The sequence below is a fragment of the Phyllobates terribilis genome, unplaced genomic scaffold (genome assembly GCF_046119375.1).
Source record: "Phyllobates terribilis strain yellow unplaced genomic scaffold, ASM4611937v1 Scaffold_8__6_contigs__length_399053987, whole genome shotgun sequence".
NCBI lineage: Eukaryota > Metazoa > Chordata > Amphibia > Anura > Dendrobatidae > Phyllobates > Phyllobates terribilis.
This window is the reverse complement of record NW_027362768.1, coordinates 214,255,659-214,281,888: the sequence shown is the minus strand read 5'-3', so window position 1 is coordinate 214,281,888 and position 26,230 is coordinate 214,255,659. Positions and strand designations below refer to the sequence as shown.

The following is a 26,230-nucleotide window of genomic DNA, read 5'->3' as shown; positions in this document are numbered from 1 at the left end:
CTGTTCAAAATAGTTACCTACAGGCCAGGTATTTAAAACTATGTTTTCTCCATCACACGGATCACATATACGTTTTCAGAAAATACTGCCATTTCTGGCCTCCATTAAAAATTTATTTCAGTGTGTCAGTGAAGCAATTGACACCAGATTGCTTTTTAAAATAGTTACTTACAGGCCAGGTATTTAAAACTGTGTTTTCTCCGTCACACGGATCACATATACAGTACAGACCAAAAGTTTGGATACACCTTCTCTTTTAAAGATTTTTCAGTATTTTCATGACTTTGAAAATTGTACATTCACACTGAAGGCATCAAAACTATGAATTAACACATGTGGAATTATATACTTAACAAAAAAGTGTGAAACAACTGAAAATATGTCTTATATTCTAGCTTCTTCAAAGTAGCCACCTTTTGCTTTGATGACTGCTTTGCACACTCTTGGCATTCTCTTGATGAGCTTCAAGAGGTAGTCACCGGAAATGGTTTTCACTTCACAGGTGTGCCCTGTCAGGTTTAATAAGTGGGATTTCTTGCCTTATAAATGGGGTTGGGACCATCAGTTGTGTTGTGCAGAAGTCTGGTGGATACACAGCTGATAGTCCTACTGAATAGACTGTTAGAATTTGTATTATGGCAAGAAAAAAGCAGCTAAGTAAAGAAAAACGAGTGGCCATCATTACTTTAAGAAATGAAGGTCAGTCAGTGCTAAAAATTGGGCAAACTTTGAAAGTGTCCCCAAGTGCAGTTGCAAAAACCATCAAGCGCTACAAAGAAACTGTCTCACATGAGGATCGCCCCAGGAAAGGAAGACCAAGAGTCACCTCTGCTTCTGAGGATAAGTTTATCCGAGTCACCAGCCTCAGAAATCGCAGGTTAACAGCAGCTCAGATTAGAGACCAGGTCAATGCCACACAGAGTTCTAGCAGCAGACACATCTCTACAACAACTGTTAAGAGGAGACTTTGTGCAGCAGGCCTTCATGGTAAAATAGCTACTTGGAAACCACTGCTAAGGACTGGCAACAAGCAGAAGAGACTTGTTTGAGCTAAAGAAAACAAGGAATGGACATTACATCAGTGGAAATCTGTGCTTTGGTCTGATGAGTCCAAATTTGAGATCTTTGGTTGCAACCACCGTGTCTTTGTGCGACGCAGAAAAGGTGAACGGATGGACTCTACATGCCTGGTTCCCACCGTGAAGCATGGAGGAGGAGGAGGAGGAGGTGTGATGGTGTGGGGGTGCTTTGCTGGTGACACTGTTGGGGATTTATTCAAAATTGAAGGCATACTGAACCGGCATGGCTACCACAGCATCTTGCAGCGGCATGCTATTCCATCCGGTTTGCGTTTAGTTGGACCATCAATGATTTTTCAACAGGACAATGACCCCAAACACACCTCCAGGCTGTGTAAGGGCTATTTGACCAAGAGGGAGAGTGATGGGATGCTACGCCAGATGACCTGGCCTCCACAGTCACCAGACCTGAACCCAATCGAGATGGTTTGGGGTGAGCTGGACCGCAGAGTGAAGGCAAAAGGGCCAACAAGTGCTAAGCATCTCTGGGAACTCCTTCAAGATTGTTGGAAGACCATTTCCGATGACTACCTCTTGAAGCTCATCAAGAGAATGCCATGAGTGTGCAAAGCAGTCATCAAAGCAAAAGGTGGCTACTTTGAAGTGCCTAGAATATAAGACATATTTTCAGTTGTTTCACACTTTTTTGTTAAGTATATAATTCCACATGTGTTAATTCATAGTTTTGATGCCTTCAGTGTGAATGTACAATTTTCATTGTCATGAAAATACAGAAAAATCTTTAAACGAGAAGGTGTGTCCAAACTTTTGGTCTGTACTGTATGTTTTCAGAAAATACTGCCATTTCGGATCTTTATTAAAAATTTGTGGCACTGTGTCAGTGAAGCAATTGACACCAGATTGCGATTCAAAATAGTTTCCTACAGGCCAGGTATTTAAAACTGTGTTTTCTCTGTCACACGGATCACATATATGTTTTCAGAAAATGCTGGCATTTCTGGCCTACTTTAAAAATTTGTTTCAGTGTGTCAGTGAAGCAATTGACACCAGATTGCTGTTCAAAATAGTTACCTACAGGCCAGGTATTTAAAACTGTGTTTTCTCCATCACACGGATTACATATATGTTTTCAGAAAATACTGCCATTTCGGATCTTTATTAAAAATTTGTGGCACTGTGTCAGTGAAGCAATTGACACCAGATTGCGGTTCAAAATAGTTACCTACAGGCCAGGTATTTAAAACTGTGTTTTCTCCGTCACATGGATCACATATATGTTTTCAGAAAATACTGCCATTTCTGGCCTCCATTAAAAATTTGTTTCAGTGTGTCAGTGAAGCAATTGACACCAGATTGCTGTTCAAAATAGTTACCTACAGGCCAGGTATTTAAAACTGTGTTTTCTCCGTCACACGGATCACATATATGTTTTCAGAAAATACTGCCTTTTCGGACATTCATTAAAAATTTTTTCAGTGTGTCAGTGAAGCAATTGACACCAGATTGCTGTTCAAAATAGTTACCTACAGGCCAGGTATTTAAAACTATGTTTTCTCCATCACACGGATCACATATACGTTTTCAGAAAATACTGCCATTTCTGGCCTCCATTAAAAATTTATTTCAGTGTGTCAGTGAAGCAATTGACACCAGATTGCTTTTTAAAATAGTTACTTACAGGCCAGGTATTTAAAACTGTGTTTTCTCCGTCACACGGATCACATATACAGTACAGACCAAAAATTTGGATACACCTTCTCTTTTAAAGATTTTTCAGTATTTTCATGACTTTGAAAATTGTACATTCACACTGAAGGCATCAAAACTATGAATTAACACATGTGGAATTATATACTTAACAAAAAAGTGTGAAACAACTGAAAATATGTCTTATATTCTAGCTTCTTCAAAGTAGCCACCTTTTGCTTTGATGACTGCTTTGCACACTCTTGGCATTCTCTTGATGAGCTTCAAGAGGTAGTCACCGGAAATGGTTTTCACTTTACAGGTGTGCCCTGTCAGGTTTAATAAGTGGGATTTCTTGCCTTATAAATGGGGTTGGGACCATCAGTTGTGTTGTGCAGAAGTCTGGTGGATACACAGCTGATAGTCCTACTGAATAGACTGTTAGAATTTGTATTATGGCAAGAAAAAAGCAGCTAAGTAAAGAAAAACGAGTGGCCATCATTACTTTAAGAAATGAAGGTCAGTCAGTGCTAAAAATTGGGCAAACTTTGAAAGTGTCCCCAAGTGCAGTTGCAAAAACCATCAAGCGCTACAAAGAAACTGTCTCACATGAGGATCGCCCCAGGAAAGGAAGACCAAGAGTCACCTCTGCTTCTGAGGATAAGTTTATCCGAGTCACCAGCCTCAGAAATCGCAGGTTAACAGCAGCTCAGATTAGAGACCAGGTCAATGCCACACAGAGTTCTAGCAGCAGACACATCTCTACAACAACTGTTAAGAGGAGACTTTGTGCAGCAGGCCTTCATGGTAAAATAGCTGCTTGGAAACCACTGCTAAGGACAGGCAACAAGCAGAAGAGACTTGTTTGAGCTAAAGAAAACAAGGAATGGACATTAGATCAGTGGAAATCTGTGCTTTGGTCTGATGAGTCCAAATTTGAGATCTTTGGTTGCAACCACCGTGTCTTTGTGCGACGTAGAAAAGGTGAACGGATGGACTCTACATGCCTGGTTCCCACCGTGAAGCATGGAGGAGGAGGAGGAGGAGGTGTGATGGTGTGGGGGTGCTTTGCTGGTGACACTGTTGGGGATTTATTCAAAATTGAAGGCATACTGAACCGGCATGGCTACCACAGCATCTTGCAGCGGCATGCTATTCCATCCGGTTTGCGTTTAGTTGGACCATCAATGATTTTTCAACAGGACAATGACCCCAAACACACCTCCAGGCTGTGTAAGGGCTATTTGACCAAGAGGGAGAGTGATGGGATGCTACGCCAGATGACCTGGCCTCCACAGTCACCAGACCTGAACCCAATCGAGATGGTTTGGGGTGAGCTGGACCGCAGAGTGAAGGCAAAAGGGCCAACAAGTGCTAAGCATCTCTGGGAACTCCTTCAAGATTGTTGGAAGACCATTTCCGATGACTACCTCTTGAAGCTCATCAAGAGAATGCCATGAGTGTGCAAAGCAGTCATCAAAGCAAAAGGTGGCTACTTTGAAGTGCCTAGAATATAAGACATATTTTCAGTTGTTTCACACTTTTTTGTTAAGTATATAATTCCACATGTGTTAATTCATAGTTTTGATGCCTTCAGTGTGAATGTACAATTTTCATTGTCATGAAAATACAGAAAAATCTTTAAACGAGAAGGTGTGTCCAAACTTTTGGTCTGTACTGTATGTTTTCAGAAAATACTGCCATTTCGGATCTTTATTAAAAATTTGTGGCACTGTGTCAGTGAAGCAATTGACACCAGATTGCGGTTCAAAATAGTTTCCTACAGGCCAGGTATTTAAAACTGTGTTTTCTCTGTCACACGGATCACATATATGTTTTCAGAAAATGCTGGCATTTCTGGCCTACTTTAAAAATTTGTTTCAGTGTGTCAGTGAAGCAATTGACACCAGATTGCTGTTCAAAATAGTTACCTACAGGCCAGGTATTTAAAACTGTGTTTTCTCCATCACACGGATTACATATATGTTTTCAGAAAATACTGCCATTTCGGATCTTTATTAAAAATTTGTGGCACTGTGTCAGTGAAGCAATTGACACCAGATTGCGGTTCAAAATAGTTACCTACAGGCCAGGTATTTAAAACTGTGTTTTCTCCGTCACATGGATCACATATATGTTTTCAGAAAATACTGCCATTTCTGGCCTCCATTAAAAATTTGTTTCAGTGTGTCAGTGAAGCAATTGACACCAGATTGCTGTTCAAAATAGTTACCTACAGGCCAGGTATTTAAAACTGTGTTTTCTCCGTCACACGGATCACATATACGTTTTCAGAAAATACTGCCTTTTCGGACATTCATTAAAAATTTTTTCAGTGTGTCAGTGAAGCAATTGACACCAGATTGCTGTTCAAAATAGTTACCTACAGGCCAGGTATTTAAAACTATGTTTTCTCCATCACACGGATCACATATACGTTTTCAGAAAATACTGCCATTTCTGGCCTCCATTAAAAATTTATTTCAGTGTGTCAGTGAAGCAATTGACACCAGATTGCTTTTTAAAATAGTTACTTACAGGCCAGGTATTTAAAACTGTGTTTTCTCCGTCACACGGATCACATATACAGTACAGACCAAAAGTTTGGATACACCTTCTCTTTTAAAGATTTTTCAGTATTTTCATGACTTTGAAAATTGTACATTCACACTGAAGGCATCAAAACTATGAATTAACACATGTGGAATTATATACTTAACAAAAAAGTGTGAAACAACTGAAAATATGTCTTATATTCTAGCTTCTTCAAAGTAGCCACCTTTTGCTTTGATGACTGCTTTGCACACTCTTGGCATTCTCTTGATGAGCTTCAAGAGGTAGTCACCGGAAATGGTTTTCACTTCACAGGTGTGCCCTGTCAGGTTTAATAAGTGGGATTTCTTGCCTTATAAATGGGGTTGGGACCATCAGTTGTGTTGTGCAGAAGTCTGGTGGATACACAGCTGATAGTCCTACTGAATAGACTGTTAGAATTTGTATTATGGCAAGAAAAAAGCAGCTAAGTAAAGAAAAACGAGTGGCCATCATTACTTTAAGAAATGAAGGTCAGTCAGTGCTAAAAATTGGGCAAACTTTGAAAGTGTCCCCAAGTGCAGTTGCAAAAACCATCAAGCGCTACAAAGAAACTGTCTCACATGAGGATCGCCCCAGGAAAGGAAGACCAAGAGTCACCTCTGCTTCTGAGGATAAGTTTATCCGAGTCACCAGCCTCAGAAATCGCAGGTTAACAGCAGCTCAGATTAGAGACCAGGTCAATGCCACACAGAGTTCTAGCAGCAGACACATCTCTACAACAACTGTTAAGAGGAGACTTTGTGCAGCAGGCCTTCATGGTAAAATAGCTGCTTGGAAACCACTGCTAAGGACAGGCAACAAGCAGAAGAGACTTGTTTGAGCTAAAGAAAACAAGGAATGGACATTAGATCAGTGGAAATCTGTGCTTTGGTCTGATGAGTCCAAATTTGAGATCTTTGGTTGCAACCACCGTGTCTTTGTGCGACGCAGAAAAGGTGAACGGATGGACTCTACATGCCTGGTTCCCACCGTGAAGCATGGAGGAGGAGGAGGAGGAGGTGTGATGGTGTGGGGGTGCTTTGCTGGTGACACTGTTGGGGATTTATTCAAAATTGAAGGCATACTGAACCGGCATGGCTACCACAGCATCTTGCAGCGGCATGCTATTCCATCCGGTTTGCGTTTAGTTGGACCATCAATGATTTTTCAACAGGACAATGACCCCAAACACACCTCCAGGCTGTGTAAGGGCTATTTGACCAAGAGGGAGAGTGATGGGATGCTACGCCAGATGACCTGGCCTCCACAGTCACCAGACCTGAACCCAATCGAGATGGTTTGGGGTGAGCTGGACCGCAGAGTGAAGGCAAAAGGGCCAACAAGTGCTAAGCATCTCTGGGAACTCCTTCAAGATTGTTGGAAGACCATTTCCGATGACTACCTCTTGAAGCTCATCAAGAGAATGCCATGAGTGTGCAAAGCAGTCATCAAAGCAAAAGGTGGCTACTTTGAAGTGCCTAGAATATAAGACATATTTTCAGTTGTTTCACACTTTTTTGTTAAGTATATAATTCCACATGTGTTAATTCATAGTTTTGATGCCTTCAGTGTGAATGTACAATTTTCATTGTCATGAAAATACAGAAAAATCTTTAAACGAGAAGGTGTGTCCAAACTTTTGGTCTGTACTGTATGTTTTCAGAAAATACTGCCATTTCGGATCTTTATTAAAAATTTGTGGCACTGTGTCAGTGAAGCAATTGACACCAGATTGCGGTTCAAAATAGTTTCCTACAGGCCAGGTATTTAAAACTGTGTTTTCTCTGTCACACGGATCACATATATGTTTTCAGAAAATGCTGCCATTTCTGGCCTACTTTAAAAATTTGTTTCAGTGTGTCAGTGAAGCAATTGACACCAGATTGCTGTTCAAAATAGTTACCTACAGGCCAGGTATTTAAAACTGTGTTTTCTCCATCACACGGATTACATATATGTTTTCAGAAAATACTGCCATTTCGGATCTTTATTAAAAATTTGTGGCACTGTGTCAGTGAAGCAATTGACACCAGATTGCGGTTCAAAATAGTTACCTACAGGCCAGGTATTTAAAACTGTGTTTTCTCCGTCACATGGATCACATATATGTTTTCAGAAAATACTGCCATTTCTGGCCTCCATTAAAAATTTGTTTCAGTGTGTCAGTGAAGCAATTGACACCAGATTGCTGTTCAAAATAGTTACCTACAGGCCAGGTATTTAAAACTGTGTTTTCTCCATCACACGGATCACATATACGTTTTCAGAAAATACTGCCTTTTCGGACATTCATTAAAAATTTTTTCAGTGTGTCAGTGAAGCAATTGACACCAGATTGCTGTTCAAAATAGTTACCTACAGGCCAGGTATTTAAAACTATGTTTTCTCCATCACACGGATCACATATACGTTTTCAGAAAATACTGCCATTTCTGGCCTCCATTAAACATTTATTTCAGTGTGTCAGTGAAGCAATTGACACCAGATTGCTTTTTAAAATAGTTACTTACAGGCCAGGTATTTAAAACTGTGTTTTCTCCGTCACACGGATCACATATACAGTACAGACCAAAAGTTTGGATACACCTTCTCTTTTAAAGATTTTTCAGTATTTTCATGACTTTGAAAATTGTACATTCACACTGAAGGCATCAAAACTATGAATTAACACATGTGGAATTATATACTTAACAAAAAAGTGTGAAACAACTGAAAATATGTCTTATATTCTAGCTTCTTCAAAGTAGCCACCTTTTGCTTTGATGACTGCTTTGCACACTCTTGGCATTCTCTTGATGAGCTTCAAGAGGTAGTCACCGGAAATGGTTTTCACTTCACAGGTGTGCCCTGTCAGGTTTAATAAGTGGGATTTCTTGCCTTATAAATGGGGTTGGGACCATCAGTTGTGTTGTGCAGAAGTCTGGTGGATACACAGCTGATAGTCCTACTGAATAGACTGTTAGAATTTGTATTATGGCAAGAAAAAAGCAGCTAAGTAAAGAAAAACGAGTGGCCATCATTACTTTAAGAAATGAAGGTCAGTCAGTGCTAAAAATTGGGCAAACTTTGAAAGTGTCCCCAAGTGCAGTTGCAAAAACCATCAAGCGCTACAAAGAAACTGTCTCACATGAGGATCGCCCCAGGAAAGGAAGACCAAGAGTCACCTCTGCTTCTGAGGATAAGTTTATCCGAGTCACCAGCCTCAGAAATCGCAGGTTAACAGCAGCTCAGATTAGAGACCAGGTCAATGCCACACAGAGTTCTAGCAGCAGACACATCTCTACAACAACTGTTAAGAGGAGACTTTGTGCAGCAGGCCTTCATGGTAAAATAGCTGCTTGGAAACCACTGCTAAGGACAGGCAACAAGCAGAAGAGACTTGTTTGAGCTAAAGAAAACAAGGAATGGACATTAGATCAGTGGAAATCTGTGCTTTGGTCTGATGAGTCCAAATTTGAGATCTTTGGTTGCAACCACCGTGTCTTTGTGCGACGCAGAAAAGGTGAACGGATGGACTCTACATGCCTGGTTCCCACCGTGAAGCATGGAGGAGGAGGAGGAGGAGGTGTGATGGTGTGGGGGTGCTTTGCTGGTGACACTGTTGGGGATTTATTCAAAATTGAAGGCATACTGAACCGGCATGGCTACCACAGCATCTTGCAGCGGCATGCTATTCCATCCGGTTTGCGTTTAGTTGGACCATCAATGATTTTTCAACAGGACAATGACCCCAAACACACCTCCAGGCTGTGTAAGGGCTATTTGACCAAGAGGGAGAGTGATGGGATGCTACGCCAGATGACCTGGCCTCCACAGTCACCAGACCTGAACCCAATCGAGATGGTTTGGGGTGAGCTGGACCGCAGAGTGAAGGCAAAAGGGCCAACAAGTGCTAAGCATCTCTGGGAACTCCTTCAAGATTGTTGGAAGACCATTTCCGATGACTACCTCTTGAAGCTCATCAAGAGAATGCCATGAGTGTGCAAAGCAGTCATCAAAGCAAAAGGTGGCTACTTTGAAGTGCCTAGAATATAAGACATATTTTCAGTTGTTTCACACTTTTTTGTTAAGTATATAATTCCACATGTGTTAATTCATAGTTTTGATGTCTTCAGTGTGAATGTACAATTTTCATTGTCATGAAAATACAGAAAAATCTTTAAACGAGAAGGTGTGTCCAAACTTTTGGTCTGCACTGTATGTTTTCAGAAAATACTGCCATTTCGGATCTTTATTAAAAATTTGTGGCACTGTGTCAGTGAAGCAATTGACACCAGATTGCGGTTCAAAATAGTTTCCTACAGGCCAGGTATTTAAAACTGTGTTTTCTCTGTCACACGGATCACATATATGTTTTCAGAAAATGCTGCCATTTCTGGCCTACTTTAAAAATTTGTTTCAGTGTGTCAGTGAAGCAATTGACACCAGATTGCTGTTCAAAATAGTTACCTACAGGCCAGGTATTTAAAACTGTGTTTTCTCCATCACACGGATTACATATATGTTTTCAGAAAATACTGCCATTTCGGATCTTTATTAAAAATTTGTGGCACTGTGTCAGTGAAGCAATTGACACCAGATTGCGGTTCAAAATAGTTACCTACAGGCCAGGTATTTAAAACTGTGTTTTCTCCGTCACATGGATCACATATATGTTTTCAGAAAATACTGCCATTTCTGGCCTCCATTAAAAATTTGTTTCAGTGTGTCAGTGAAGCAATTGACACCAGATTGCTGTTCAAAATAGTTACCTACAGGCCAGGTATTTAAAACTGTGTTTTCTCCATCACACGGATCACATATACGTTTTCAGAAAATACTGCCTTTTCGGACATTCATTAAAAATTTTTTCAGTGTGTCAGTGAAGCAATTGACACCAGATTGCTGTTCAAAATAGTTACCTACAGGCCAGGTATTTAAAACTATGTTTTCTCCATCACACGGATCACATATACGTTTTCAGAAAATACTGCCATTTCTGGCCTCCATTAAAAATTTATTTCAGTGTGTCAGTGAAGCAATTGACACCAGATTGCTTTTTAAAATAGTTACTTACAGGCCAGGTATTTAAAACTGTGTTTTCTCCGTCACACGGATCACATATACAGTACAGACCAAAAGTTTGGATACACCTTCTCTTTTAAAGATTTTTCAGTATTTTCATGACTTTGAAAATTGTACATTCACACTGAAGGCATCAAAACTATGAATTAACACATGTGGAATTATATACTTAACAAAAAAGTGTGAAACAACTGAAAATATGTCTTATATTCTAGCTTCTTCAAAGTAGCCACCTTTTGCTTTGATGACTGCTTTGCACACTCTTGGCATTCTCTTGATGAGCTTCAAGAGGTAGTCACCGGAAATGGTTTTCACTTCACAGGTGTGCCCTGTCAGGTTTAATAAGTGGGATTTCTTGCCTTATAAATGGGGTTGGGACCATCAGTTGTGTTGTGCAGAAGTCTGGTGGATACACAGCTGATAGTCCTACTGAATAGACTGTTAGAATTTGTATTATGGCAAGAAAAAAGCAGCTAAGTAAAGAAAAACGAGTGGCCATCATTACTTTAAGAAATGAAGGTCAGTCAGTGCTAAAAATTGGGCAAACTTTGAAAGTGTCCCCAAGTGCAGTTGCAAAAACCATCAAGCGCTACAAAGAAACTGTCTCACATGAGGATCGCCCCAGGAAAGGAAGACCAAGAGTCACCTCTGCTTCTGAGGATAAGTTTATCCGAGTCACCAGCCTCAGAAATCGCAGGTTAACAGCAGCTCAGATTAGAGACCAGGTCAATGCCACACAGAGTTCTAGCAGCAGACACATCTCTACAACAACTGTTAAGAGGAGACTTTGTGCAGCAGGCCTTCATGGTAAAATAGCTGCTTGGAAACCACTGCTAAGGACAGGCAACAAGCAGAAGAGACTTGTTTGAGCTAAAGAAAACAAGGAATGGACATTAGATCAGTGGAAATCTGTGCTTTGGTCTGATGAGTCCAAATTTGAGATCTTTGGTTGCAACCACCGTGTCTTTGTGCGACGCAGAAAAGGTGAACGGATGGACTCTACATGCCTGGTTCCCACCGTGAAGCATGGAGGAGGAGGAGGAGGAGGAGTGATGGTGTGGGGGTGCTTTGCTGGTGACACTGTTGGGGATTTATTCAAAATTGAAGGCATACTGAACCGGCATGGCTACCACAGCATCTTGCAGCGGCATGCTATTCCATCCGGTTTGCGTTTAGTTGGACCATCAATGATTTTTCAACAGGACAATGACCCCAAACACACCTCCAGGCTGTGTAAGGGCTATTTGACCAAGAGGGAGAGTGATGGGATGCTACGCCAGATGACCTGGCCTCCACAGTCACCAGACCTGAACCCAATCGAGATGGTTTGGGGTGAGCTGGACCGCAGAGTGAAGGCAAAAGGGCCAACAAGTGCTAAGCATCTCTGGGAACTCCTTCAAGATTGTTGGAAGACCATTTCCGATGACTACCTCTTGAAGCTCATCAAGAGAATGCCATGAGTGTGCAAAGCAGTCATCAAAGCAAAAGGTGGCTACTTTGAAGTGCCTAGAATATAAGACATATTTTCAGTTGTTTCACACTTTTTTGTTAAGTATATAATTCCACATGTGTTAATTCATAGTTTTGATGCCTTCAGTGTGAATGTACAATTTTCATTGTCATGAAAATACAGAAAAATCTTTAAACAAGAAGGTGTGTCCAAACTTTTGGTCTGTACTGTATGTTTTCAGAAAATACTGCCATTTCGGATCTTTATTAAAAATTTGTGGCACTGTGTCAGTGAAGCAATTGACACCAGATTGCGGTTCAAAATAGTTTCCTACAGGCCAGGTATTTAAAACTGTGTTTTCTCTGTCACACGGATCACATATATGTTTTCAGAAAATGCTGCCATTTCTGGCCTACTTTAAAAATTTGTTTCAGTGTGTCAGTGAAGCAATTGACACCAGATTGCTGTTCAAAATAGTTACCTACAGGCCAGGTATTTAAAACTGTGTTTTCTCCATCACACGGATTACATATATGTTTTCAGAAAATACTGCCATTTCGGATCTTTATTAAAAATTTGTGGCACTGTGTCAGTGAAGCAATTGACACCAGATTGCGGTTCAAAATAGTTACCTACAGGCCAGGTATTTAAAACTGTGTTTTCTCCGTCACATGGATCACATATATGTTTTCAGAAAATACTGCCATTTCTGGCCTCCATTAAAAATTTGTTTCAGTGTGTCAGTGAAGCAATTGACACCAGATTGCTGTTCAAAATAGTTACCTACAGGCCAGGTATTTAAAACTGTGTTTTCTCCGTCACACGGATCACATATACGTTTTCAGAAAATACTGCCTTTTCGGACATTCATTAAAAATTTTTTCAGTGTGTCAGTGAAGCAATTGACACCAGATTGCTGTTCAAAATAGTTACCTACAGGCCAGGTATTTAAAACTATGTTTTCTCCATCACACGGATCACATATACGTTTTCAGAAAATACTGCCATTTCTGGCCTCCATTAAAAATTTATTTCAGTGTGTCAGTGAAGCAATTGACACCAGATTGCTTTTTAAAATAGTTACTTACAGGCCAGGTATTTAAAACTGTGTTTTCTCCGTCACACGGATCACATATACAGTACAGACCAAAAGTTTGGATACACCTTCTCTTTTAAAGATTTTTCAGTATTTTCATGACTTTGAAAATTGTACATTCACACTGAAGGCATCAAAACTATGAATTAACACATGTGGAATTATATACTTAACAAAAAAGTGTGAAACAACTGAAAATATGTCTTATATTCTAGCTTCTTCAAAGTAGCCACCTTTTGCTTTGATGACTGCTTTGTACACTCTTGGCATTCTCTTGATGAGCTTCAAGAGGTAGTCACCGGAAATGGTTTTCACTTCACAGGTGTGCCCTGTCAGGTTTAATAAGTGGGATTTCTTGCCTTATAAATGGGGTTGGGACCATCAGTTGTGTTGTGCAGAAGTCTGGTGGATACACAGCTGATAGTCCTACTGAATAGACTGTTAGAATTTGTATTATGGCAAGAAAAAAGCAGCTAAGTAAAGAAAAACGAGTGGCCATCATTACTTTAAGAAATGAAGGTCAGTCAGTGCTAAAAATTGGGCAAACTTTGAAAGTGTCCCCAAGTGCAGTTGCAAAAACCATCAAGCGCTACAAAGAAACTGTCTCACATGAGGATCGCCCCAGGAAAGGAAGACCAAGAGTCACCTCTGCTTCTGAGGATAAGTTTATCCGAGTCACCAGCCTCAGAAATCGCAGGTTAACAGCAGCTCAGATTAGAGACCAGGTCAATGCCACACAGAGTTCTAGCAGCAGACACATCTCTACAACAACTGTTAAGAGGAGACTTTGTGCAGCAGGCCTTCATGGTAAAATAGCTGCTTGGAAACCACTGCTAAGGACAGGCAACAAGCAGAAGAGACTTGTTTGAGCTAAAGAAAACAAGGAATGGACATTAGATCAGTGGAAATCTGTGCTTTGGTCTGATGAGTCCAAATTTGAGATCTTTGGTTGCAACCACCGTGTCTTTGTGCGACGCAGAAAAGGTGAACGGATGGACTCTACATGCCTGGTTCCCACCGTGAAGCATGGAGGAGGAGGAGGAGGAGGTGTGATGGTGTGGGGGTGCTTTGCTGGTGACACTGTTGGGGATTTATTCAAAATTGAAGGCATACTGAACCGGCATGGCTACCACAGCATCTTGCAGCGGCATGCTATTCCATCCGGTTTGCGTTTAGTTGGACCATCAATGATTTTTCAACAGGACAATGACCCCAAACACACCTCCAGGCTGTGTAAGGGCTATTTGACCAAGAGGGAGAGTGATGGGATGCTACGCCAGATGACCTGGCCTCCACAGTCACCAGACCTGAACCCAATCGAGATGGTTTGGGGTGAGCTGGACCGCAGAGTGAAGGCAAAAGGGCCAACAAGTGCTAAGCATCTCTGGGAACTCCTTCAAGATTGTTGGAAGACCATTTCCGATGACTACCTCTTGAAGCTCATCAAGAGAATGCCATGAGTGTGCAAAGCAGTCATCAAAGCAAAAGGTGGCTACTTTAAAGTGCCCAGAATATAAGACATATTTTCAGTTGTTTCACACTTTTTTGTTAAGTATATAATTCCACATGTGTTAATTCATAGTTTTGATGCCTTCAGTGTGAATGTACAATTTTCATTGTCATGAAAATACAGAAAAATCTTTAAACGAGAAGGTGTGTCCAAACTTTTGGTCTGTACTGTATGTTTTCAGAAAATACTGCCATTTCGGATCTTTATTAAAAATTTGTGGCACTGTGTCAGTGAAGCAATTGACACCAGATTGCGGTTCAAAATAGTTTCCTACAGGCCAGGTATTTAAAACTGTGTTTTCTCTGTCACACGGATCACATATATGTTTTCAGAAAATGCTGCCATTTCTGGCCTACTTTAAAAATTTGTTTCAGTGTGTCAGTGAAGCAATTGACACCAGATTGCTGTTCAAAATAGTTACCTACAGGCCAGGTATTTAAAACTGTGTTTTCTCCATCACACGGATTACATATATGTTTTCAGAAAATACTGCCATTTCGGATCTTTATTAAAAATTTGTGGCACTGTGTCAGTGAAGCAATTGACACCAGATTGCGGTTCAAAATAGTTACCTACAGGCCAGGTATTTAAAACTGTGTTTTCTCCGTCACATGGATCACATATATGTTTTCAGAAAATACTGCCATTTCTGGCCTCCATTAAAAATTTGTTTCAGTGTGTCAGTGAAGCAATTGACACCAGATTGCTGTTCAAAATAGTTACCTACAGGCCAGGTATTTAAAACTGTGTTTTCTCCGTCACACGGATCACATATACGTTTTCAGAAAATACTGCCTTTTCGGACATTCATTAAAAATTTTTTCAGTGTGTCAGTGAAGCAATTGACACCAGATTGCTGTTCAAAATAGTTACCTACAGGCCAGGTATTTAAAACTATGTTTTCTCCATCACACGGATCACATATACGTTTTCAGAAAATACTGCCATTTCTGGCCTCCATTAAAAATTTATTTCAGTGTGTCAGTGAAGCAATTGACACCAGATTGCTTTTTAAAATAGTTACTTACAGGCCAGGTATTTAAAACTGTGTTTTCTCCGTCACACGGATCACATATACAGTACAGACCAAAAGTTTGGATACACCTTCTCTTTTAAAGATTTTTCAGTATTTTCATGACTTTGAAAATTGTACATTCACACTGAAGGCATCAAAACTATGAATTAACACATGTGGAATTATATACTTAACAAAAAAGTGTGAAACAACTGAAAATATGTCTTATATTCTAGCTTCTTCAAAGTAGCCACCTTTTGCTTTGATGACTGCTTTGTACACTCTTGGCATTCTCTTGATGAGCTTCAAGAGGTAGTCACCGGAAATGGTTTTCACTTCACAGGTGTGCCCTGTCAGGTTTAATAAGTGGGATTTCTTGCCTTATAAATGGGGTTGGGACCATCAGTTGTGTTGTGCAGAAGTCTGGTGGATACACAGCTGATAGTCCTACTGAATAGACTGTTAGAATTTGTATTATGGCAAGAAAAAAGCAGCTAAGTAAAGAAAAACGAGTGGCCATCATTACTTTAAGAAATGAAGGTCAGTCAGTGCTAAAAATTGGGCAAACTTTGAAAGTGTCCCCAAGTGCAGTTGCAAAAACCATCAAGCGCTACAAAGAAACTGTCTCACATGAGGATCGCCCCAGGAAAGGAAGACCAAGAGTCACCTCTGCTTCTGAGGATAAGTTTATCCGAGTCACCAGCCTCAGAAATCGCAGGTTAACAGCAGCTCAGATTAGAGACCAGGTCAATGCCACACAGAGTTCTAGCAGCAGACACATCTCTACAACAACTGTTAAGAGGAGACTTTGTGCAGCAGGCCTTCATGGTAAAATAGCTGCTTGGAAACCACTGCTAAGGACAGGCAACAAGCAGAAGAGACTTGTTTGAGCTAAAGAAAACAAGGAATGGACATTAGATCAGTGGAAATCTGTGCTTTGGTCTGATGAGTCCAAATTTGAGATCTTTGGTTGCAACCACCGTGTCTTTGTGCGACGCAGAAAAGGTGAACGGATGGACTCTACATGCCTGGTTCCCACCGTGAAGCATGGAGGAGGAGGAGGAGGAGGTGTGATGGTGTGGGGGTGCTTTGCTGGTGACACTGTTGGGGATTTATTCAAAATTGAAGGCATACTGAACCGGCATGGCTACCACAGCATCTTGCAGCGGCATGCTATTCCATCCGGTTTGCGTTTAGTTGGACCATCAATGATTTTTCAACAGGACAATGACCCCAAACACACCTCCAGGCTGTGTAAGGGCTATTTGACCAAGAGGGAGAGTGATGGGATGCTACGCCAGATGACCTGGCCTCCACAGTCACCAGACCTGAACCCAATCGAGATGGTTTGGGGTGAGCTGGACCGCAGAGTGAAGGCAAAAGGGCCAACAAGTGCTAAGCATCTCTGGGAACTCCTTCAAGATTGTTGGAAGACCATTTCCGATGACTACCTCTTGAAGCTCATCAAGAGAATGCCATGAGTGTGCAAAGCAGTCATCAAAGCAAAAGGTGGCTACTTTAAAGTGCCCAGAATATAAGACATATTTTCAGTTGTTTCACACTTTTTTGTTAAGTATATAATTCCACATGTGTTAATTCATAGTTTTGATGCCTTCAGTGTGAATGTACAATTTTCATTGTCATGAAAATACAGAAAAATCTTTAAACGAGAAGGTGTGTCCAAACTTTTGGTCTGTACTGTATGTTTTCAGAAAATACTGCCATTTCGGATCTTTATTAAAAATTTGTGGCACTGTGTCAGTGAAGCAATTGACACCAGATTGCGGTTCAAAATAGTTTCCTACAGGCCAGGTATTTAAAACTGTGTTTTCTCTGTCACACGGATCACATATATGTTTTCAGAAAATGCTGCCATTTCTGGCCTACTTTAAAAATTTGTTTCAGTGTGTCAGTGAAGCAATTGACACCAGATTGCTGTTCAAAATAGTTACCTACAGGCCAGGTATTTAAAACTGTGTTTTCTCCATCACACGGATTACATATATGTTTTCAGAAAATACTGCCATTTCGGATCTTTATTAAAAATTTGTGGCACTGTGTCAGTGAAGCAATTGACACCAGATTGTGGTTCAAAATAGTTACCTACAGGCCAGGTATTTAAAACTGTGTTTTCTCCGTCACATGGATCACATATATGTTTTCAGAAAATACTGCCATTTCTGGCCTCCATTAAAAATTTGTTTCAGTGTGTCAGTGAAGCAATTGACACCAGATTGCTGTTCAAAATAGTTACCTACAGGCCAGGTATTTAAAACTGTGTTTTCTCCGTCACACGGATCACATATACGTTTTCAGAAAATACTGCCTTTTCGGACATTCATTAAAAATTTTTTCAGTGTGTCAGTGAAGCAATTGACACCAGATTGCTGTTCAAAATAGTTACCTACAGGCCAGGTATTTAAAACTATGTTTTCTCCATCACACGGATCACATATACGTTTTCAGAAAATACTGCCATTTCTGGCCTCCATTAAAAATTTATTTCAGTGTGTCAGTGAAGCAATTGACACCAGATTGCTGTTCAAAATAGTTACCTAGAGACCAGATATTTAAAACTCTATTTTCTCCGTCACACGGATCACATATACAGTACAGACCAAAAGTTCGGACACACCTTCTCATTTAAAGATTTTTCTGTATTTTCATGACTATGAAAATTGTACATTCACACTGAAGGCATCAAAACTATGAAATAACACATGTGGAATTATATACTTAACAAAAAAATGTGAAGCAACTGAAAATATGTCTTATTTTCTAGGTTCTTCAAAGTAGCCATCTTTTGTTTTGCTGACTGCTTTGCACACTCTTGGCATTCTCTTGATGAGCTTCAAGAGGTAGTCACCGGAAATGGTTTTCACTTCGCAGGTGTGCCCTGTCAGGTTTAATAAGTGGGAATTCTTGCCTTATAAATGGGGTTGGGACCATCAGTTGTGTTGTGCAGAAGTCTGGTGGATACACAGCTGATAATCCTACTGAATAGACTGTTAGAATTTGTATTATGGCAAGAAAAAAGCAGCTAAGTAAAGAAAAATGAGTGGCCATCATTTCTTTAAGAAATGAAGGTCAGTCAGTGCGAAAAATTGGGAAAACTTTGAAAGTGTCCCCAAGTGCTGTTGCAAAAACCATCAAACGCTACAAATAAACTGGCTCACATGAGGACCGTTCCAGGAAAGGAAGACCAAGAGTCACCTCTGCTTCTGAGGATAAGTTTATCCGAGTCACCAGCCTCAGAAATCGCAGGTTAACAGCAGCTCAGATTAGAGACCAGGTCAATGCCACACAGAGTTCTAGCAGCAGACACATCTCTTCAACAACTGTTAAGAGGAGACTTTGTGCAGCAGGCCTTCATGGTAAAATAGCTGCTAGGAAACCACTGCAAAGGACAGGCAACAAGCAGAAGAGACTTGTTTGGGTTAAAGAACACAAGGAATGGACATTAGACCAGTGGAAATCTGTGCTTTGGTCTGATGAGTCCAAATTTGAGATCTTTGGTTCCAACCACCGTGTCTTTGTGCGACGCAGAAAAGGTGAACGGATGGACTCTACATGCCTGGTTCCCACCGTGAAGCATGGAGGAGGAGGTGTGATGGTGTGGGGGTGCTTTGCTGGTGACACTGTTGGGGATTTATTCAAAATTGAAGGCATACTGAACCAGCATGGCTACCACAGCATCTTGCAGCGGCATGCTATTCCATCCGGTTTGCGTTTAGTTGGACCATCATTTATTTTTCAACAGGAGAATGACACCAAACACACCTCCAGGCTGTGTAAGGGCTATTTGACCAAGAAAGAGAGTGATGGTGTGCTACGCCAGATGACCTGGCCTCCACAGTCACCAGACCTGAACCCAATCGAGATGGTTTGGGGTGAGCTGGACCGCAGAGTGAAGGCAAAAGGGCCAACAAGTGCTAAGCATCTCTGGGAACTCCTTCAAGATTGTTGGAAGACCATTTCCGGTGACTACCTCTTGAAGCTCATCAAGATAATGCCAAGAGTGTGTAAACCAGTCATCAAAGCAAAAGGTGCCTACTTTGAAGACCCTAGAATATAAGACATATTTTCAGTTGTTTCACACTTTTTTATTAAGTATATAATTCCACATGTGTTAATTCATAATTTTGATGCCTTCAGTGTGAATGTACAATTTTCATTGTCATGAAAATCCAAAAAATTCTTTAAATGAGAAGGTGTGTCCAAACTTTTGGTCTGTACTGTATGTTTTCAGAAAATACTGCCATTTCTGGCCTCCATTAAAGATTTGTTTCAGTGTGTCAGTGAAGCAATTGACACCAGATTGCGTTTCAAAATAGTTACTTACAGGCCAGGTATTTAAAACTGTGTTTTCTCCATCACACGGATCACATATACGTTTTCAAAAAATACTGCCATTTCTGGCCTCCATTAAAACATTTTTCAGTGTGTCAGCAAAGTTTTTGACACCAGATAGCTGTTCAAAATAGTTCCCTATAGGCCAGGTATCTAAAACTGTGTTTTCTCCATCACACGGATCACATATACGTTTTAAGAAAATACTGCCATTTCTGGTCTCCATTAAAATTTGTTTCAGTGTGTCAGTGAAGCAACTGACACCAGATTGCTGTTCAAAATAGTTACCTACAGGCCAGGTATTTAAAACTGTGTTTTCTCCGTCACACGGATCACATATATGTTTTCAGAAAATACTGCCATTTCTGGCCTCCATTAAAGATTTGTTTCAGTGTGTCAGTGAAGCAATTGACACCAGATTGCTTTTCAAAATAGTTACCTACAGGCCAGGTATTTAAAACTTTATTTTCTCTGTCACACGAATCACATATACGTTTCCAGAAAAAAGTGCCATTTCGGATCTTTATTAAAAATTTGTGGCACTGTGTCAGTGAAGCAATTGACACCAGATTGCTGTTCAAAATGGTTACCTACAGGCCAGATATTTAAAACTGTGTTTTCTCCGTCACACGGATCACATATACGTTTTCAGGAAATACTGCCATTTCTGGCCTTCATTCAAAATTTGTTTCAGTGTGTCAGTGAAGCAGGTGACACCAGATTGCTGTTCAAAATAGTTACCTACAGGCCAGGTATTTAAAACTGTGTTTTCTCCGTCACACGGATCACATATACGTTTTCAGAAAATACTGCCATTTCTGGCCTCCATTAAAAATTAGTTTCAGTGTGTCAGTGAATTAATTGACACCAGATTGCTGTTCAAAATAGTTACTTACAGGCCAGGTATTTAAAACTGTGTTTTCTCCATCACACGGATCACATACATGTTTTCAGAAAATACTGCCATTTCGGATCTTTATTAAAAATTTGTAGCACTGTGTCAGTGAAGCAATTGACACCAGATTGCGGTTCAAAATAGTTACCTACAGGCCATGTATTTAAAACTGTGTTTTCTCCGTCACACGGATCACATATATGTTTTCAGAAAATAATGCCATTTCTGGCCTCCATTAAAAATTTGTTTCAGTGTGTCGGTGAAGCAATTGACACCAGATTGCGGTTCAAAATAGTTACCTACAGGCCAGGTATTTAAAACTGTGGTTTGTCCGTCACACGGACCACATATACGTTGTCAGAATATACTGCCATTTCGGGCCTTCATTAAAAATTTATTTCAGTGTGTCAGTGAAGCAATTGACACCAGATTGCTGTTCAAAATAATTACCGACAGGCCAGGTATTTAAAACTGTGTTTTCTCCGTCACACGGATCACATATACGTTTTCAGAAAATACTCTCATTTCTGGCCTCCATTAAAATTTGTTTCAGTGTGTCACCAAAGTTTTTGACACCAGTTTGCTGTTCAAAATAGTTACATACAGGCCAGTTTTTTAAAACCGTGTTTTATCCATCACACGGATCACATATACGTTTTCTGAAAATATTGCCATTTCTGACCTCCATTAAATTTTATTTTCAGTGTGTCAGTAAAGTTGTTGGCAAAAAATACGGTATACAATTGGCAAGGATCATTCCAGACCTCAGACCGTAGATTTCAACACCGGGGCTTCTCTTCAATATCATCAGGTTCTGATAGTGAGGGGCCACGTTATCCCTCTTATTTTTTAGGTACCAAACGCGGACGCGGACTACGTCATCGACAAGGAGGGGCAGCAGGAGGAATCGATGCAACTCCAGGAAGAATGCAAACTCGTTCACAGGTACGATGGAACCCATAGTCTACAATATTTCATCTTATGTGCTATCTCCAGCTGAACTTTCTGTGTTACAAAAGGGTCTTTCATTTTGTCCAACACCGAACTTTAATGACTTTAATCTGGATCAAGAGCTCTACAGATTTTATAGAACTTTGAGATTGAAAGCCCACTTTGGTGAATTGAAACGTAAACAAATGTCGGGTAGATCTACTTTAAGAGCACCATTGGATACACATGGTAATGCTATTGATAGTACAGACTCTGCATCTGTACCTTGTTTTTCTTCGTCTAAATTGGGGTTATCTCCTCCTAGTACATTCAATCCCCCCCACACGTATCATCCAGTGGAAACATATATTGACCTTGTCAAAAAAGACGTGTCAGCCCTCCTTGATGATATTAAAAAAGGTAAACATAAGATTCATCATAATTGTACATTGGAGGAAAATCGAGCCCTACAGGATTTGAGTAATAACAAAAATATTATAGTTAAACCTGCTGATAAGGGGGGATCGATTGTCGTTATGGATAAATCTTTATATATGGCTGAAGTTTTTTCACGTTAAATAATCTAACTACTTATACTCCGTTGGGTAGAGATCCGACTAACAAGATTTCTGAGGAAATCTTCAAGATGGTGGAGGGCTTTAAGAATCAAGGTATTATTGATAAAAAGTTGGGCGATTTTCTTATTAATATCCATCCCATAACCCCGGTTTTTTATGTTCTCCCTAAAGTTCACAAGAATCTTAATAACCCTCCTGGTCGCCCTATTGTAGCTTCAACCAACTCATTACTCTCGCCATTAGCAGTGACCCTTGAAAAAATCTTGACACCACTAATTCCTAACATACCCTCTTTTCTTAAAGATACATCTCATTTCTTGGAATGTTTAAAGAATATGGACCACATACCACCCCACTGTCTACTAGTTACATTAGATGTTAACAACCTGTATACTAGCATTAATCATCAGAAGGGGATATCAGCGGTTCGTTCTTTTTTGGATGGAAACAACTTTTCTGAGCCCGAAATGAATTTTTGCCTAACATTACTTACCTTTGTATTAGCCAAGAACTTTTTTCTGTTTGAAGATAGATTCTATATCCAGAACACCGGAACCGCGATGGGCTCGAACGCAGCCCCCCCTTATGCTAACATCTTTATGGCTCAATTTGAGTCTTTCTTCGTCTATAACAATGCGCTTTTCCAAAGACACCAACTACTCTGGAAAAGATATATAGACGATGTCTTCTTGATTTGGAACGGTGACTCAGAATCACTACTCAGTTTTGTTGAGGATATCAATAATTGCACTTCTGAAATAAAATTCACCGTCCAGTACGACGAAAATCATATTAACTTTTTGGACACAGAGGTTATACTTAATAATGATGGGTCTATTTCAACTGATCTATATGTTAAACCGACAGATCGTAACAGCTTACTTCTCTTTTCTAGTAGTCATCCCAGTCACATTAAAGAGGCATTACCATTTTCACAGTTATGCAGAGTGGGACGCATAGTGAGTGATGACGGCACACGGAAATCCAGATTAGAGGAAATGAGGTCAAAATTTAAACATAGAGGATATCCGGATCATACATTATCATATCGACGACCACCCCGGCAGACTAGACAATGTCTGGGTCCCAGGGTTGCTGTCGTTAATACGTACCATCCCTTTATAAACTTTTTCCATCGAATTATTCGGGATCATTGGCCATTACTAAGTAGATCTTATCCTGATATTCCAGAATTTTTATCACCTCCTCTATTCTGCCATAAGAGGGCCGTGAACCTTAGGAATCGTTTAGTCAGAGCTGACATTGGCTCAAAGACACGTATTGATCCCCAGACTTTTTTGGCAACCCCCAGAAAGGGAACTTTTCCATGTTTACACTGCCCGCAGTGTTCCAATATCATCAAGGGTGATCACTTTACCCATCCTAGATCAGGCGAGAAATTCTCTGTTCTTGGATTTTATACTTGCGATACTTCTTTCGCAGTATATTTAATCAAATGTCCATGCGGTCTCGGGTATGTTGGTGAGACTACCCAACATATCCGAGACCGCATTTCTCCGCATAAATCTACTATAAGGTGCAAGAAAACAGCTCTTCCTATCCCTGCTCATTTTGTATCGGCTGGACATAATGTCTCGCAACTACGTTTTCAGATCATAGAGACAATACCACATCTTAGGCGAGGTGGAAATATGATATTAAAATTGAAAGAAAGAGAAGCCTTTTGGATCTTTCGCCTCAATACTTTGGAGCCCTGTGGTCTTAATCGAGAATGTGACATTTTATATTGAGATTTCTCTTTCCCTTATATATGTGTATATGTATTTATTTATTTTTTGGGGGTTATTTAATTTTGGTGATATTGTTGGGCATGACATATACCACATATAATATTTCTGCATTGTGATACACAGTTTATAATGTGTTTTTTTTTCAATGTACAGTATTCTGACCAAATTGACAGTTGTATTGAAAAATATTGGAAAATATTGAAAAAACATTTTTTTTCTTCTTTATCTTTTGCAGGCACCATAGGGATCTATGAGGCATCTGCTGTCTGCCCATTTAAGGTTTCTTAGCATCTTTGCTTTTTCTTGTTTTTTAATATTACACATATTTTTATTTTTACTATCATTATTTTTTACTTCTCATTTCTCTGTTATATACATATTTCACATGTTCCCTACTTAATTAGAATACATACTGTGCACTAATCATGAGGCATACTATTTAGTTCCTATTTCACACCATGCTCTATATATGATATGCTTGTGGAATATGTCTTGTGTGAACTTCGTCAGCTGCCCCTCCTATTTTGTCTTAGCTGGATGCTGGTTGTATGTGTATAGTCAGGCTCACTCTCCCAGCCTCATGTTTACTTACAGATGACATCATTTCCTTGGTATGGAACGCTTGTGGCACCACTGTCAGCTGTTTCCTCCTCTCTGCTCACTCCTGCCTATATTTAAACAGCCATTAGCTTACTATTCACACACAGACATGCTCTACATGCAGTGACAACACCACATTTTTGAGCCCCGAGCTTCAACCCAGGTAATTTATGATCTTTGTTTGCCTTTGCCTTTTTTTCTTTTACATGTGTTTGATTCTTATATTAATTTATTATTGATTATGGTATCCTTGCGGGACTTTAAGTGGATAGACGCTTTTGCCCTCATTTTCCTGACTTATGTGATCTCTGATTGAATTTTTTTGTCTATTTTTGTTTTTCAATTTCTGCAAGGTCATCCTAACTGCTTCTTATTGATTTAATATATCACTTATTAATTTGCTAATGAGTATGTTATATAAATACATCTTTTTGTATGATTATATATTTATGACCTTATATTTGGATGTTTCTTTAGATAACCTTGATAAAGGCAAATAGCCGAAATGTTGGATGAATTGCACTGTTTTCCATTTTTTGGATCGCTCTGAATAAATTTTCTTTTTTGACATTATACTAATTATCTCTTTTTGTGCCGAGGGTATCTAATATATGTACGTTACTTTTCCCTCTGAGCACAATCTATTGTCCGTGCAAATCCATTTTGTCTTTACTTATCAGCAAAGTGGTTGACACCGGGTTGGTGTTCAAAATAGTTACCTACAGGCCAGGTATTTTAAACTGTGTTTTCTCCGTCACACGGATCACATATACGTTTTCAGAAAATACTGCCATTTCTTTCCTCCATTAAAAATTTGTTTCAGTGTGTCAGTGAATTAATTGACACCAGTTTGCTGTTCAAAATAGTTACTTACAGGCCAGGTATTTAAAACTGTGTTTTCTCCCTCACACAGATCACATATACGTTTTCAGAAAATACTGCCATTTCGGATCTTTATTAAAAATTTGTGGCACTGTGTCAGTGAAGCAATTGACACCAGATTGCTATTCAAAATAGTTACCTACAGGCCAGGTATTTAAAACTGCGTTTTCTCCTTCACACTGATCACATATACGTTTTCAGAAAATACTGCCATTTCTGGCCTCCATTAAAGATTTGTTTCAGTGTGCCAGCAAAGTTTTTGACACCAGTTTGCTGTTCCAAATAGTTACCTACAGGCCAGGTATTTAAAACTGTGTTTTCTCCCTCACACAGATCACATATACGTTTTCAGAAAATACTGCCATGTCGGACCTTCATTAAAATTTTGTTTCAGTGTGTCAGTGAAGCAATTGACACAAGATTCCTTTTCAAAATAGTTACATACAGGCCAGGTATTTAAAACTGTGTTTTCTCCGTCACACGGATCACATATACAGTACAGTCCAGAAGTTTGGACACACCTCATTTAAAGATTTTTCTGTATTTTCATGACTAGGAAAATTGTATATTCACACTGAAGGCATCAAAACTATGAATTAACACATGTGGAATTATATACTTAACAAAAAAGTGTGAAACAACTGAAAATATGTCTTATATTCTAGGTTCTTCAAAGTAGCCACCTTTTGCTTTGATGACTGCTTTGCACACTCTTGGCATTCACTTGATGAGCTTCAAGAGGTCGCCATGGGAAATGGTTTTCACTTCACAGGTGTGCCCTGTTAGGTTTAATAAGTGGGGTTTCTTGC

At 39.8% G+C, this 26,230-nt stretch overlaps 1 protein-coding gene across 1 annotated transcript in view; it reads left to right on the top strand.

Annotated features, from left to right (window-relative positions):
- The first annotated feature begins 24,592 nt into the window (after positions 1–24,592).
- The window catches only part of TCF20 (transcription factor 20), a 454,420-nt gene continuing 452,782 nt past the window's right edge, over positions 24,593–26,230 (top strand). Inside the window, exon 1 of the mRNA XM_073644069.1 lies at positions 24,593–24,702. The gene's annotated coding sequence lies outside the window, so the exon portion shown is untranslated. The remainder of the gene's footprint in view (positions 24,703–26,230) is intronic.